This window comes from Aethalodelphis obliquidens, unplaced genomic scaffold (genome assembly GCF_003676395.1).
Source record: "Aethalodelphis obliquidens isolate GAN/ISIS:26980383/991018 unplaced genomic scaffold, ASM367639v1 scaffold94, whole genome shotgun sequence".
In the NCBI taxonomy this organism is placed as follows: Eukaryota; Metazoa; Chordata; class Mammalia; order Artiodactyla; family Delphinidae; genus Aethalodelphis; species Aethalodelphis obliquidens.
This window is the reverse complement of record NW_020838038.1, coordinates 3,857,291-3,874,002: the sequence shown is the minus strand read 5'-3', so window position 1 is coordinate 3,874,002 and position 16,712 is coordinate 3,857,291. Positions and strand designations below refer to the sequence as shown.

The 16,712-nt window shown below is 41.3% G+C and overlaps 1 long non-coding RNA gene across 2 annotated transcripts in view; it reads right to left on the bottom strand.

Annotated features, from left to right (window-relative positions):
- The window catches only part of LOC113614364 (uncharacterized), a 34,388-nt gene that overhangs the window by 13,315 nt on the left and 4,361 nt on the right, over positions 1-16,712 (bottom strand). For both annotated transcript variants that reach the window (XR_003430602.1, XR_003430603.1), the window contains 2 exons: positions 10,797-10,855; positions 10,204-10,318 (listed from right to left, as the gene is read on the bottom strand). This is a non-coding gene — a long non-coding RNA (uncharacterized LOC113614364). The remainder of the gene's footprint in view (positions 1-10,203; positions 10,319-10,796; positions 10,856-16,712) is intronic.

The following is a 16,712-nucleotide window of genomic DNA, read 5'->3' as shown; positions in this document are numbered from 1 at the left end:
CTTTCACTGTCATTGTTTCATCTGAGAAAGTAAGCAAGAAGAATGCAATATTGGTTATATCATTTTTCCAACCTGAGTCTTGAGCTTTCATTTATATTCAGCACAAGTGATTAATTCTAGTTAAAGAAAAGGTTTGTCTGCAACACTCTGTGTGAATATTGTTCGAATTTGTTTTCAAAATTTTTATTTAAAAAAAATTTTTGGCCACACCACGTGGCACACGGAATCTTAGTTCCCCAGTCAGGGATTGAACCAGCACCCCTTGCAGTGGAAGCACAGGTCTTAACAACTGGACCACCAGGGAAGTCCCAAAAAGTTTTTTGAATTTTATTTTTGAAATTGATGCAGTATGACACTGTCTGCATTAGATGGGTTATGTTGGGGGTGTGGAGAATTATATGTAAATTCTCAGAGGCAAGGCAGTATGAAAAAGTGGGTAAGAACATAAGCTGTGGAGTCAGGATTCTGGGTTTTACTCTTTGATCACTCCATTCTAGCTCTGTCACTCTGCAGAACTTACCCACCTATAAATGGGATAAAAATAGGACGTGCTGCATAAAGTTGCTGTGAGACTGAAAAGCGTTGATGCAGGCAAACTGCTTAGTGCAGCACCTGGCGCATAGTGGGTACTCAACAGGTGTTTGTTTTATGGAGTGGGGGGCACTTGTTCTGCCCTCCGCATATTTCCATAAGGGGAGAGAATTTCCATTCCATTTTCAAAAAGTGTAGTAGGCAGAATTCCAATATGTCTGCCTCCTAGTGAACACATGTTATATAATCCCCTCCCCTCAAGTTCAGGCAGACCCTATGAATATGACAGAATATCTCTTCTGTGATTAGGTTGCATTATATGGCAAAGGTAAAGGAATTTTGCAGATGTAATTAAGGTCCCTGATCAGTTGACTTTGAGTAAATAAAAACAGAGATTATCCTGGGAAGGCCAACCTAATTAATGGAGCCCTTTAAAATAAGAATTCTCTTTCTGGACTTAAAGAAAACTGCACTATTGTGGAGAGGGTCACATGGCAGGGAGTTGTGGACAGCCTCTAGGAGGAGAAAATGGTTCCTGGATGACAGACAGCAAGAAAACTAAGACTTCAGTTCTGTAACTGCAAGGAACTGAATTCTACCAACAACTAGTGAGCAGGGAAGAGCATTCCAAGCCTGTGATGAGGATGCAGGCCAGCGAAAACTTTGATTTCAACCCTGTGAGACCCTGAGCAGAGAACCCAGTAACACTGTGCCCAGAGTCCTGACCCATAATAAATTTTTGTTGTATTAAACTGCTTAGTTTGCGGTAATTTGTTACATAGCTCTAGAGAACTAATACAGGGGATGATATAGCTTGGTTCCTCGGGATCAGGGGTCAGCCAACTATGGCCTCACCCATATGCCAAATCCAGCCCACCACCTGATGTTTTGTTTGTTTGTTTTTAATGCTTACTGGTACTTTTTGCATTAAAAGGAACTACAAATGTGTTATTAAGGTTTCCACTTTAAATGTACAATTTTACCTCATTTTATTTATAAGGAATTGTTACAGAAAATGCAAATATCAATATTTGAAAAATATATTCCATTACACGGACTCCAAAGAAACAATGCTGCTAAGCGCCATGGTCCTATATGATGCTCTCGCCCCACACTGAGCACCACCCGGAACGGCTTGGAAGCCAAGGTGATCAACCTAAATGTGTGCCTGCAGTTTCGGCCCAACCCTCCCCCTGGGTATAGCATACAGGTATGTCATGGTAACAGCAACACATCTGCCAAAAAAGGACATTAAGTCATTAAGCTGAGCAGGCTGCCAACTCAAGACTCCCTAGCTACAGAAAACCAATGTTGTCAGTTGTAACAGGTTAACATATTATTTATGCCACACAAAAAAGTAACTGCACAGGCAGTGATCTTCCAAAGAAAATCTCTAAGGCATCTATGATAACTTCTGGAAATTTAATCAGTGTTTAGTCAAATAATCAGCTCTTCACTAAATTACTTCCACAAAATGAGAATGTGGCTTCCAAACTCCTTTAGAACGTTATTTGTCCTTGGCTTCCTCCTCTCCCTGGTGGGGCTAGGGAACTTTGGCCCCCACCTGATTTTGTAAATAAAAAGTTTCATTGGCACATAGCCATGCCCATTTGTTTACATATGGTCTATGTATCTATGTCTGCTTTTGCACTAGAGTTGAGTAGTTGCAATGCCTAATATGTTAACTATCTGGTTCTTTATAGAAAAAGTTTGCTGACCCCTACTCTAGAAGAAGACCTTGGATAAATACTTGAGAACAAGTAGCTTACTTGGGTGGCAATAGCTAGAAACACTAGAGAGTGGGGAGTGAGATGGGTAAGGAAGACAGCCAATAAAGAGTGTATTTTTCAAAGCGTCAGTTACAAGGGAATCCCCATAAGGCTTTCAGCTGATTTCTCCACGAAAACTTTGCAAGACAGAAGAGAGTGGCAAAATATATTCAAAATCCTGAACGGGAAAAGCCTGCAACCTAGAATACTCTACTCAGCAAGATTATCATTTAGAATAGGAGAGACAAAGAATCTCAGACAAGCAAAAACTAAAAGAATACAGCAGTACTAAACCTATCCTAAAAGAAATATTGAAAGGTCTTCTCTAAATAGAAAAGAAGCAAGAATCTATAGGAAAGGGAAAATCACAGTAGGAAAGGCAAATATAGAAAAAGACTGAAGATCACTTAAGTAAGCCAGTACATAAATTAAAAAACAATCAAGAAATTTTGTAAAGGTGATTATAAACACAATGAACAGCAAAGGATAAACATGAAGATGTAAAAGAGAACATCAAAATCACCAAATGTGGGGAGGGGAGTAAGAGAATGTAGATTTTTTAGAATGTGTTTGAACTTATATGACTATCAGTTTAAAGCAAGTATATATAGTTATGCGTTAACATACTTGAAAAACAGGGCAACCACAAATTGAAAACATACAATAGATTCACAAAAACCAAAAAGAAAGGAATTCAAGCATAATACAAAAGAAAACCATCAAACCACAAAAGGAAAAATGAAAAGAAGAAAAGAACAAAGAAGAAATACAAAATCAACTGGAAAACAAGGTTTAAAATGGCAATCAATACATACATATCAATAATGACTTTAAAAGCCAATGGACTAAATGCTCCAATCAAAAGACAAAGAGTGGAAGACTGTATAATAAAACAAGAGCCTACAATATGCTGCCTACAAGAGACCCACTTTAGGGAGAAAGACACACATAGGTTGAAAGTAAGAGGATTGTAAAAGATATTTCATGCAAATGGTCATGACAAAAAGCAGGGGTAGCAATACTCATATCAGACAAAATAGACTTTAAAACAAGGGCTACAAAAAAAGACAAAGCAGGACACTATACAATGATAAAACAATCAATACTCATTAACATATATGCACCCAATATAGGAGCATCTAAATAAATAAAACAAACACTAAGACACATAAAGTGAGAAACTGATGGAAATACAATAATAGGAGACTTTAACAACCCATTGGCATCAATGGACAGATCTTCCAGAAGGAACATCAATAAGGCAACAGAGATCCTAAATGACACAATAGAACAGTTAGACTTAATTGATATCTACAGGACACTACATTCAAAAAAACCAGAATACACATTCTTTTCAGGTACACATGGAACATTCTCTAGGATAGACCACATACTAGGACACAAAACACACCTCAACAAATTTAAGAGGATAGAAGTTATTTCAAGCATCTTTTCTGACCACAATGGCATGAAACTAGAGATCAACCACAGAAAGAAAAATGAGAAAAAAATGATTACATGGAGACTAAACAACATGCTACTAAGAAACCAATGGGTCAACGATGAAATCAAAGAGGAAATAAAAAAATACCTTGAGACAAATGACAACAAAAACACAACCCTACAAAATCTATGGGATGTACCAAAGCAGTCCTAAGAGGGAAGTTCACAGTAATAAAGGCCTTCCTCAAAAAACAAGAAAAATCACAAATAAACAACCTAACCTACAACTTAAAGGAATTAGAAAAAGAAGAACAAACAAAGCCTAAAGTCAGCAGAAGGAAGGAAATACTAAAGATCAGACAGGAAATAAATAAAACAGAGATAAAAATGACAGAAAAAAAAATCAGTAAAACCAAGAGCTGTCTTTTTTAAAGGATAAACAAAATCGACAAACCTCTAGCCAGGCTCACCAAGAAGAAAACAGAGAGGACGCAAATAAACAAAATAAAAAATGAAAGAGGAGAAATAACAATTGATACTGCAGAAATAAAAAAAATCATAAGAAAATACTATGAACAGTTTTATGCCAACAAAATGGACAACCTAGAAGAAAAGGACAAGTTTCTAGAAACATACAGCCTGCCAAAACTGAATCAAGAAGAAACAGACAATTTAACAGACTAATCACTAGAAGTGAAATAGAATTTGTAATTTAAAAAACTCGCTGAAAACAAAAGTCCAGGACTGGATGGCTTCACTGGAGAATTCTACCAGACATACAAAGAAGAACTTATACCGCTCCTTCTCAAACTCTTCCAAAAGACTGAAGAGGAAGGAACACTCCCAAGGTCATTCTATGAAGCCACCATCACGCTGATACCAAAACCAGAAAAAGACAGTACCAAAAAAGAAAATTACAGGCCAATATCTTTGATGAATATAGATGCAAAGATACTCAACAAAATATTATCAAACTGAATCCAACAACACATAAAAAGCATCATACACCATGATCAAGTTGGATTTATTCCTGGGTCACAAGGAGGGTTCAACATATGCAAACCTATCAGTGTGATACACCACATCAACAAAAGAAAAGGCAAAAACCACATGATCATCTCAATAGATGTAGAAAAAGCATTTTATAAAATTCAACATCCATTCATGATAAAAACTCTCACCAAAGTGGGTACATCAACAAAAGAAAAGACAAAAACCACATGATCATCTCAATAGATGTAGAAAAAGCATTTTATAAAATTCAACATCCATTCATGATAAAAACTCTCACCAAAGTGGGTATAAAGGTAACACAGCTCAACAATAATAAAAGTCATTTATGACAAACCCACAGCCAATAAAATACTCAATGGTGAAAAACTGAAAGTCTTCCTGCTAAATTCTGGAATAAGACAAGGATGCCCACTCTCACCACGTCTATTCAACATAGTATTGGAAATCCTAGTCACAGCAATCAGACAAGAAAAAGAAATAAAACGTATCCAAGTTGGAAGGGAAGAGGTAAAATTGTCATTATATGCAAATGACATGAAACTCTATATAGAAAACCCTAAAGACTCCACACAAAAACTTTTAGAACTAATTAAATGAATTCAGCAAGGTAGCAGGATACAAGATCAACATATAGAAATCTGTTGCATTTCTTTATACTAACAATGAAATATCAGAAAGAGAATATTTTCAAAAATCCCATTTAAAATTATTTCAAAAACAAAACAAAACAAAACCAACCTAGGAATAAACCTAACCAAGGAGGTGAAAGATTGAGGACTATGAAACATTGATAAAGGAAACTGAAGGTGATTCAAAGAAATGAAAAGATATCCCATGCTCTTAATTGGAAGAATAAATATTGTTAAAATGGCCATATTACCCAAAGCAATTTACAGACTTAATGCGATCCCTATCAAATTACCCATGACATTTTTCACAGAACTAGAACAAATAACCTTAAAATTTACATGTCACCACAAAAGACCCAGAATTGCCAAAGCAATCCTGAGAAAAAAGAATAAAGCTGAAGGCATAACCCTCCCAGACTTCAGACAATAGTACAAAGCTACAGTAATCAAAATAGTGTGGTACTGGCACCAAAGACAGACATATGTATCAATGGAACAGAATAGAGAATCTAGAAATAAATGCACACAACTACAGTCGATTAATCTTTAACAAAAGAGGCAGGAATATACAATTGGGAAAAGACAGTCTCTTCAGCAAGTGGTAATGGGAAAGCTGGACAGCTGCATGTAAATCAATGAATTTAGAACACTCCCTTACACCATACACAAAAATAAACTCAAAATGGCTTAAAGACTTAAATATAAGACATGACCCCATAAAACTCCTAAAAGAGAACACAGGCAAAACATTCTCTGACATAAATCGTAGCAATGTTTTCTTAGGTCAGTCTCCCAAGGCAAAAGAAATGAAAGCAAAAACATACAAATGGGACCTAATCAAACGTATAAGCTTTTGCACAGCAAAGGAAGCCATAAAGAAAATGAAAAGACAACCCATGGACCGGGAGAAAATATTTGCAAATGATGCGACCAACAAGGGCTTAATTTTTAAAATATACACACATCTCATACAACTCAATATCAAAAAAACAAAACACCCAATCAAAAAACGGTCAGAAAACCTAAACAGACTTTTCTCCAAAGAAGACATACAGATGGCCAATAGACACATGAAAAGATGCTCCACATCGCAAACTATTAGAGAAATGCAAATCAAACCCACAAAGAGGTATCACCTCACACCAGTCAAAATGGCTATCATCAAAAAACCTACAAATAATAAATGCTGAAGAGGGTGTGGATAAACGGGAACCCTTGTACACTGTTGGTGGGAATGCAAATTGGTGCAGTCACTATGGAAAATAGTATGGAGGTTCCTTAAAAAACTAAAAACAATGTTACCATAGGATCCAGCAATCCCACTCCTGGGCATATACCCAGAAAAGATGAAAACTCTAATTTGAAAAGATACATGCACCCCAGTGTTTATAGCAGCACTATTTACAATAGCCAAGACATGGATGCAAACTAAGTGTCCATCGACAGATGAATGGATAAAGAAGATGTGGCGTATATATACAATGGAATATTACTCAGCCATAAAAAAGAATGAAATATTGCCATTTGCAGCAACAAGGATGGAACTAGAGATTATCAGACTAAGTGAAGTAATTCAGACCAAGAAAGACAAATATTATATGATATCATTTATATGTGGAATCTAAAAAATAATACAAATGAACTTATTTAGAAAACAGAAACAGGCTCATAGACATAGAAAGCAAACTGATGGTTACCAAAGGGGAGAGGGAGGGGAGGGATCAGTTAGGAGTATGGGACTAACAGATACACACCACTATATATAAAACAGATAACAAGGATTTACCGTATAGCACAGGGAACTATGTTTTATAAATATGTGTGTGTGAGAATCACTTTGCTGTACACCTGAAACTAACACAATATTGTTAACCCACTATAGTTCAATTAAAAAAAGAAGAGTATGTTATTGAGTCGGCCGACTATCATTGCGGGTGACTGGGATTTAATCCCACCAGAAAGCTCTGTGAAGCATCAGAGAACATGTACCACAGAGTTATCTATGTGATGGGCAAGGGAGCAAGGGTATTCAACTCCCATCAGTTACTGGTTGTGGGCTGCTGCTTCCCTCACTTTGGAGAAATCCCTTGAGCAAAAAGATAGCAATACAGGCAGTTGGAAGTCAGCCTTGAGTGGTAAATCCTGATGGATAGAGGCAGGGCAGGAACAGGGTCTGCTACAGGAGGGAAAAGGACATGTGGACAAGTCCAGCTTCTCTCCACGCCCCCACCTGACTAATCATCTCTCCCCAGAGAAGGAGTGGCACATCCGTTTGGTGAATTTGGAAGAAGAAGATGAACATGCTTGGCTCAGGGTTTCTTGAGTTATTTCTCTTTCAGATTTGCTTGCCCACATAGAGGGTCCATAGAGTAGGTCTGCTCTCCACTACTAGAGGAGCTGCTTATGGGGTGAGCGTTGCCCCAGAAAGAGTGGAGCCCAGAGTTCAAATCAGTGGGAATGTATTGGGAAGTCCACTTGCCCCTGGATTTAAGGCCACATTCTTCAATCATCTCTTCAGTAACAAAGTTGATATTTCCATCTCCATCGGTTGGACTCCTAAATTTATTTCTCACTTGGTTCTGAACTTGGGTGGAAAGAGGGTGGCAATTGATCAGGCTCTTAAACACGACAGATAATTATTATTTCTATGCACTAACTTACTTCCTTAGGTTCTTAACACAACCTAACAAATTACTGTGAAAGACTGAAACAATGCCCAATTTGTGGAACGGGTGTCTTGCGGCTATAGTTATTCAGTACATTTATTTCCTTATATGAAACAAGACTAAGTACAGAATATAGAATGTTGTATCAAAAATCTGTTTTTCTAATTAGTACACAAAACTGTTTTGCTGGAAACATGACAGAAAAGTTCTATGTGCTGGAAAATGCTCATGATGGATTAATATTCTTCTTTTCATCACTTGGGCAACAATCGCCTTTTGTGAGCCAAAGAGACATATCATATTCTAAAACAGAAATAACAGATGTGCATGTCCACCATCAAGAGAGACTTGCACAGGGAGTGCCATTTACCCCGGGGAAAGCAGAAGGAATCACAGATGAGAGAACAGTAATGCCTTTTATGGTTTCTTTTTAGAAACTTGATTTTTATACGCCTTTGCTTTTCACTGCATGCATGGTTACAACGAGATTCTCTGCTACTTGTGTTGCTTCTATTTGGTAACTACTTCCATTTCTACTGTACTTAAAAAAAAAACAGCTTGAATCATCTCACGAAATGGTTCTAACAGAAAACAGAAAGTAACTATGTGTAGGGAAATAGAAAAGTCAGACAAAGTAAGTTACTATAAACGTGATTAAGGGGAGCAGAGGATGTGCGCTGATGATGGGAGGAAGTTACCATGGCTGCTCTCCATCTTGAACAGCCCAGATCCTGACTGTCCTGACATAGGGCTTTCTCACAGTATGGCTGAAGGGTGCATGTATCAGAAACGATTAGGTGTAGCTGTAGGTAGCAAAGACCCTAAATCAGAAGAGGTCAAGGAGATAGAAATTTACTTCTGTCACGTAAAAGTCAAGACAGGGTGGTCCAGAGCTGATCCAGACTCCTTTCATCTCACTGCTCCCCAACCCCCAGGGTGTTGTGACCTTCCACCTACGGTCTAACATGAAGGTCAGGACACCAGCCACCACACTGGACTCTGGGCAGTAGGAGAGTGAAGGGATGAAGAAGGAAGCTGCACAATGGCATGTGCCAGCTGTATTTTAAAGGAGGTATCTGGCAGCAACCATGGGACCTCATTAGCCAGGACACAGTCACATGGCCACACCCAATCGCAAGGTATGCTGGGAAATGTAGTCTTTCCATGCATCCAGCTAAAAATCAGGGTTTCTATTACTATGGAAGAAAGAAGGTTGCAGGGGCTTCCCTGGTGGCGCAGTGGTTGAGAGTCCGCCTGCCGATGCAGGGGACACGGGTTCGTGCCCCGGTACCGGGAAGATCCCACCCACCGCGGAGTGGCTGAGGCCCGTGAGCCATGGCCGATGAGCCTGCGCATCTGGAGCCTGTGCTCCGCAACGGGAGAGGCCACAACAGTGAGAGGCCCACGTACCGCAAAAATAAATAAATAAAATTAAAAAAAAAAAGAAAAGGTTGCATATTGTGGTACAACTGGCAGTCTCTGCCACAGTGAGACAGAAATTGATCAGTGGGTTGTGTCCTCCATGTGTTGTTCCCAAATGCTGGTCCTTAGAACCAGTGCCAACCCACAGCGAAGTGTTCACTGGGCTCTGCTGAAATGTAAGCAAGTTTGTGCAATGTGGTGATTTTTTAATAGTCTTTTTAAAAAGCGACTGTCCATGGGAACTTCTGTGGAGCTCCCTGAGACACCGTCCCCTTCTGCCACCCTCAGACACATGGGGAACAGCCGGTGGTGCCTATGACTGGCTGCCCGAGACCCCTCTGCCAGAGACCATGGGGCCATATTTTTCTGGGGTCTTGTTCCCGCCTCCTCTAGGAATCCTGTGTGGGATTGGTATTAGTTAGAAGGCTTTTGGCGGCATGTCGAGAGGCAGAAAGTATGGACTGAATCATCTCACATGACAAGAAGGTTGGAAGTAGACAGGCTAATTCTCTGCCATTCTCTTGGCTTCCCTCTCTTCGTCCTAAAATACTTGCTGCGGCGCTAAGTATCACATTCTCCCGTGACTGCATCCAAAGCAGGAAGCAGTGGTCCTCTGCTTTCTCTCGAGGAGGAAAAACCTTTCTGGAACCCTGCTCCTTAACAACTCACTGGGCAGAACTGGGACACAGGGCACCCCCAAAACCGCCGACTGGCAAAGAGCAGGATTACCTTGGCTGGTTTAGAACAAGCGTGATTCATTCCCTGGGGCTCAGCACCTTGTTACAGCATCAACCAATGGTGTCTGCCACAGCTTCTGTCTGTCCTCTGTCTGCTCCAGGCTCTTCTGAGGGAGGGGGTGTAAAACCCAAAATGTATCTCTGCACGTATAACTGCCCCTCAGCCAATTCCCTCCCTCCTGGGAATTATCTAGTGGGGCAGAGTGGCTGAGAGAGGGTGACAAAGCACTGCTTTAATTTATCTCATATTCTCCACCATCAATGGTATTTGCACACACGAGTTCCATTTATCCCTTCTGAGTGTGAGGCTTTTGGAACTCAAAAACCCATAGATGACTCAGCTTCTCTATTTCAGGTCCTCATCCCTTCCCTGAGTTAATGAATGACTGGGTAGGGTAGGGTGACAGGGGAGAATATTTTTTCGTCATACTCATCTGTGTCCCCAGGATAGCCTGCAGCTCCTTGAGGGCAGAAGCTTGGTTTTGTACCCCTAGCATGTGACTGTCAGTGAAAACTCAAGCAATACAGACCTCTCAGGGGCAGGAAAGGGAGCTGTCAAATAAGTCAACAGATTTGAATACTAACCTGTGCATTCACAAGTCAAGTGAGATGACATTTTAGGTCCCCCAAACTTTCTGATTTTCCTGAAAGGGAATATCTAGATCAGAGAGATGAGGTGTACCAGCTTAAGCCAAGATAACTAGAATATGATCTGAGTCACTACAGGAGTAATAAGTCATGCCTGTTTCACACATGAAGGGCATGGAAAGAAAGTGTTAGAGTTGAAAAGTGTTCAAGATGGGAGGGACCATCTCCAGTGCTATGACGCCCTACAGAAAGGTGGTAGAACTGGGTTACAGAATCCCTTGAATTTGTGCCAACTGTTACACTCCGAGTTAAGAGCAGCTTGAGAGGTAAAGCTTATTTACTAAGAACAAAGCTCGTAACACAGAGGATAGGGAAGCTATTGACTATATTCGGTAGAAACTTAGCAAAATGTTGAGATGTTCAAAGACTGGAGTTATAGAGATTTAGTGCAAAATTTCCTTCTCACTGTAGATAAGACCTTCTTTATATATATTTTTAGCATTTTTATAACAGCTTTATAGAGATATAACTCACATACCATATGACTCAGCGATCTAAAATGTACCATTTAATGGCTTTTAGTATATTCAGAGCTGTGCAACCATCGCCACGATCAATTTTTGAACATTTTCATCACCCCCCTCCAAAGAAACCCCACACTCATTACCATTCCCTTTCCCCCTCAATCTCCTTAGCTCCTGGCAGACGCCAATCTACTTTCTGTCTGTATGGGATCTGCCTATTCTGGACATTGCATATGGATGGATTACATAATAGTCAGATACTGTAAGTGGCCATGAATTTCATCATCCTCATAAGTAGTATTGCTACAGTTACACAGACTAGAGAGAGCCACATTTGTCACTAAATGGGCACAATCACATAATCAGGCCATTGTCAAGGCATATATGAAAAAAGTTGAGACAACCATTAATTCCTTTAGTAGAATATCTGAGCTATTTGAAAATTAATAGTAGTATGATAAGATCATATATATTTTTTAAATTTTATTAAAAAAATTTTTTTTGGCCGTGCCACATATCTTGTGGGATCTTAGTTCCCCGACCAGGGATCGAACCCAGGCACGTGGCAGTGGAAGCACAGGCTCCTAACCACTGGACCGCCAGGGAAGTCCCAAGATCATATTTTTTACTTGTAGTATTATTAGTGTTGCTTTTTCTTTCTTTTTTTTTTTTTGTGGTACGCGGGCCTCACTGTTGTGGCCTCTCCCGTTGTGGAGCACAGGCTCCGGACGCACAGGCTCAGCGGCCATGGCTCACGGGCCCAGCCGCTCCGTGGTATGTGGGATCTTCCTGGACCGGGGCACGAACCCGTGTCCCCTGCATCGGCAGGCGGACTCTCAACCACTGCGCCACCAGGGAAGCCCTTAGTGTTGCTTTTTAAAAATTGTTGTTCTTGGTATTTCCTCCTGCCAATTTGTACACGCAAGCCCTGCCATTCTGCCTGTTCTCATTACCAAGGGAAGGCTTGAAATGCAGAAAGAAGAACGATGAAGAACCTCTTCATTGCCCTGTTTGGTGGCACTGCTGAGGTCCGGCGTGCACTGGCATGGGCCTGCATCCACCGGGAGGGAGGGGCGCTTTGGTCTTATGCGCATAAAGCTGCCATATGGGCTGGCAGCAGCCCTTCCCTTAGCTGAGAATGGAAAGGGTTTAGGTTTAGGCAGTAGACAGGAGAATGCTTGGGTCAGAATCAGGCTTCACCAAAAGACCCCACACATAGATGTCAGAGGGCCTCACAGAGGTGAGATCATACCTTTTCCCCCTTTAAAAACATCTGTTTGCTTCTCGGTGCATATGGTACAGATCTATACTCATTTCCCCCAATGATGACTGCCAACCAGTACTGTCCAATAGAACCTCGTGTGATGCTGGAAGTGTTCCACTCTGTGCTGTCCACGTTGCAGTGGAGCACCTGAAATGTGGCCCATGTGACTGAGGAGCTGCATTTTCAATTTTAAGCAATTTAAAGTTACATGCCACACTTGGCTCCTGGCCGCTGGACTGGACAGTGCCGACACTGAACACTTCCATCATCGAAGACAGTTCTATTAGACGGCATTGTTCCTTCAGAAAGCAGCCCTCACACAGGGTTTGGCATGGATTTGGAAGGATAAGGGAGTGGGAAGGTGAGACAGGAAAGGAAGGCATGTCCGCACTCTGGGAGCCAGTGTAGAGCACACACCGATTATCTCAGAATCACCCCGCCAGAGAGGTAAAGGAGTCAGTGTGTTTCTCCACCAAATCCCATCAGTCATTGACTGAGCATTGATTGAGGGGTGTTCATTCCTGGGCACTTCCACCTGCTCAGGGCGTGGACTCAGAAGGCTCTGTAGCCAGAGGGAGCCTTCCGGTCGGGTCATGCAGGGCAGTGGTTAGGGTTGCCAAGGCCTGAGTGCTTGGGGCATGGACACTGCCTGCCTCTGCCACTCCTGACCCGAGTGTGCTCTCCAGATACTACTGTAATATTTCACGCATATCCTTAAGGACACTTCTGCATCTATAAATAGAAGTACATATATGTAAAAACATGTTTTGTTTTTTTTTTCATTTATACAGATGGGACCATTCCATACATACTCTTCTGCACTTTGCTTTTTGCACTTAATAGTACAGTGTATCCTGGAGATATTTCCTTGTAGTCATTTCCTTAATTTCCTCCGCTTGGCTGTCTTCATCACGAAAAAGTTCGGACTTAAAGAGAAAAAGAGCTGCAATGGCTTGGCTGAAAGAATGCAAAGAGATTTGTGTTTAGCTTATGGATTTAGAAGGCAAGCTGTTTGTTGAGACTGCAGAGCTTCGTTCAAGGCATTTCAGGATGGCGTGATTTTCCCGTTAAAAACAAATGGGAATTTGCTTGGTGATAAACTCAGGCAGTGTGGGGGCTGATGAGGCAGTGGAGGATGCAATCAATGGATTAACCTCCTGGGATGACTGCAGCAGCAGCAGCAGCAGTCTCCGGGGTCGGGCATCTGCAGCCTGCCCTGCACAGAGGCATCGGGAGTCCCGGGTTCAGGCTTGAGCTCTGCCACTGACTTGCTGGGTCACTGTTGAAGCCTCTGGACCTCTCAGAGCCTCTGTTTTCATGTCTATTACGTGAACATGGTCACGCCTATCCTAGTCTCTCTCAACGGGTTTGATGCATGGACCGCCAGGGGTTGCAAACCCAAATGCCTTCAGGGGCTACGTAGGCAAGTACTTGAGTCAAGCGAGGATGCTGTAAGTAATATAGTTAAGAAGGAAATAAATCACACTCACATCCCATCTCCCAGATCTAAATCTTTAAACTAATATCATACTAACCTGGCCAAACAAAGCGTATCTGTGGGCTACTTACAGCCCTTCAGCAAGAGTGTGCATCCTATAAATTTGAGTTATGATTTCCAGGTAGAGGAGATGGCACTGCTCTGACCGTTTACTAAGCCGCATCCTATTGAGCCTTTCGGAAGCTGCATCTCCCTCTTCAGCCGTCCCTTTCTGCACCAGTCAGGAGAAGTTAGGTTGGGCTGTGCGAGTCACTCTAAAAGGTCATGGCTTTAAACAGCAAAGGTTTATTTCCTGCTCACTCTCCATGGCCCTTGTGGGACTGCACTACCATGTGGGCGGCTGCAGGCTGAACTCCACAGCCTCACGCACGCAGACTGACGGGGCTCACCGTCCAGGGCCTCACGTCATCCAAGCACTAGCATTGCTGGGGCCAAGGAAAAAGGAATCATTGTGCACAGGCTCTGAAAAGCTTCTGCTTGCATTTCATTGGCCAAAGCAATCACGTGGCTTGGCTACCCTCCAGTCTTACGCTGCGTGGAAGGAGGACTGGAAATAGCTGTGCACGGCACTGATGAGGCACACACCCCTTCAGATGTCCAACCAACTGCGTGCATCCCTTTCTTCCATTTCTACAGTTCGATGGGTATGGACATCCCCCATTTGGCTAAGCTCTTTTTCTCACAGTTTTGTAAGCGTGAAGACTGACATTCACTGAGCCTCCAGGCTGCTGCTCCTTCCTTGTTGTCACGGCACTCAATACCTGAGCTCACGATAGCCAGAGCAGTGCCATAGTGGTGGAACTGTCCCTTTTCCAGCTTCTGCTAGAACCAGAGGTCCTTAGAGGTATCCATTCTCTGGCAGGTTTTCAAAAGACTTAGCTTTTTTTTTTTCCGAGCAGTTTTAGGTTTACAGTAAAATTGAGAGGAAGGTACAGATCTCCTTACAGCCCGTGCCTCCACATATGCACAGCCTCCCCATTAACAACATCTCTCACTAGAGTGGTACCTTTGTTACCAAGGATAAACCTACACTGACACATACTGTCATCCAAAGTCCACAGCTTTCCTTAGGGTTCAGTCTTGGTGTTGGACATTCTATGGGTTTGGACAAATGTATGATGACATCTATCCATCACTGTAATATCACAGAGTATTTTCACTGCACTAAAATTTCTCTGTGCTGTATCTAGTCATTGCCCCCACCACTCCCACCAGCAAACACTGATCTTTTAACTGTGTCCAAAATTTTGCCTTTTCCAGAATGTCACATAGTTGGAATCGCACAGTACATGCCTTTTCGGATTGGCTTCTTTCACTTAGTAATGTGCATTTAAGGTTCCCCCATGTCTTTTCCTGGACCACTGGATCGTTTCTTTTTAGTGCTGAATAATACTGTGTTGTCTGGATGTACCACAGTTTATCCATTCACCTACTGAAGGACATGGTGGCTGCTTCCAACTTTGGGCAATTATGAATCAAGCTGCTACAAACATCCATGGGCAGGTTTTTGTGTGGACATAACTTTTCAACTCCTTTGGGTAAATACCAATATATTGCTGGACTGACTGTATGGTAAGAGTACATTTAGTCTTGTAAGAAACCACCAAACTGTGTTTCAAAGTAGCTGTACGATTTTGCGTTCCCAACAGCAATGAATGAGAGTTCCTTTCGCTCTGCGTCCTTATCAGCAGGTGGTGTTGTGAGTGGCCTAGGCTGTGGCCATTCTCTAACAGATGTGAAGTGGTATCTCATTACTGTTTTAATCTGCATTTTTCTGATGTGTATATTTATGTGATGACATATGATGTAGAACATCTTTTCATATGCTTATTTGCCATCTGTGTATCTTCTCTGTTGAGGATTTTTGCATCTACATTCATGAGAGATAATGCTCTGTAGTTCTTTTCTCTTGTAGTGTCTTTGTCTGGTTTGGGCCTTAAGATAATGCTGGCCTCACAGGATGAGTTAGGGAGTATGGCCTGTGCTTCTATCCTCTGAAAGAGATGGTAAAGACTTGGTAAAATTTCTTCCTTAAATGTTTGATAGTGTTCATCAGTGAACCCATCTGGGCCTGGTCCTTTCTGTTTTGGAAGGTTATTAATTATTGATTCAATTTTTAAATAGATAGGCCTATTCAGATCACCTGTTTCTTCTTCTAAGCGTTTTGGAAGATTGTGTCTTTCAGGGAATTGGTCCATTTTATCTAGGTTGTCATATTTGTGGGCAGAGAGCTGTTCATAGTATTCCTTTATTATCCTTTTAATTTCCATAGGATTTGGAGTGATGCGCCTTCTTTCATTACTGGTATTAGTAATTTGTGCCTCTCTTTCTTAGAGTTCTTTGTTCCAATTTTTATCTTCTACCTATTTTCTGACCTTTGTGACTTTAATGAAGCATTTTCTAGGATTCCAATTTCTCTACTTTCTCCTATCAGCTATACCACTTTTTTTTTGTTTTTTACTTTTTTCAGTGTTTGCCCTAGAGTTTACAATATTTTACAACTACTCCAAATCCATTTTAAAATAACACTATACCACTTTACAGGTAGTGTGAATACCTTGTAATAACAAAATAATCCTAATTCCTCCCTCTCATCCCTAGTATCATTGCTGTCATTCATTTCACTC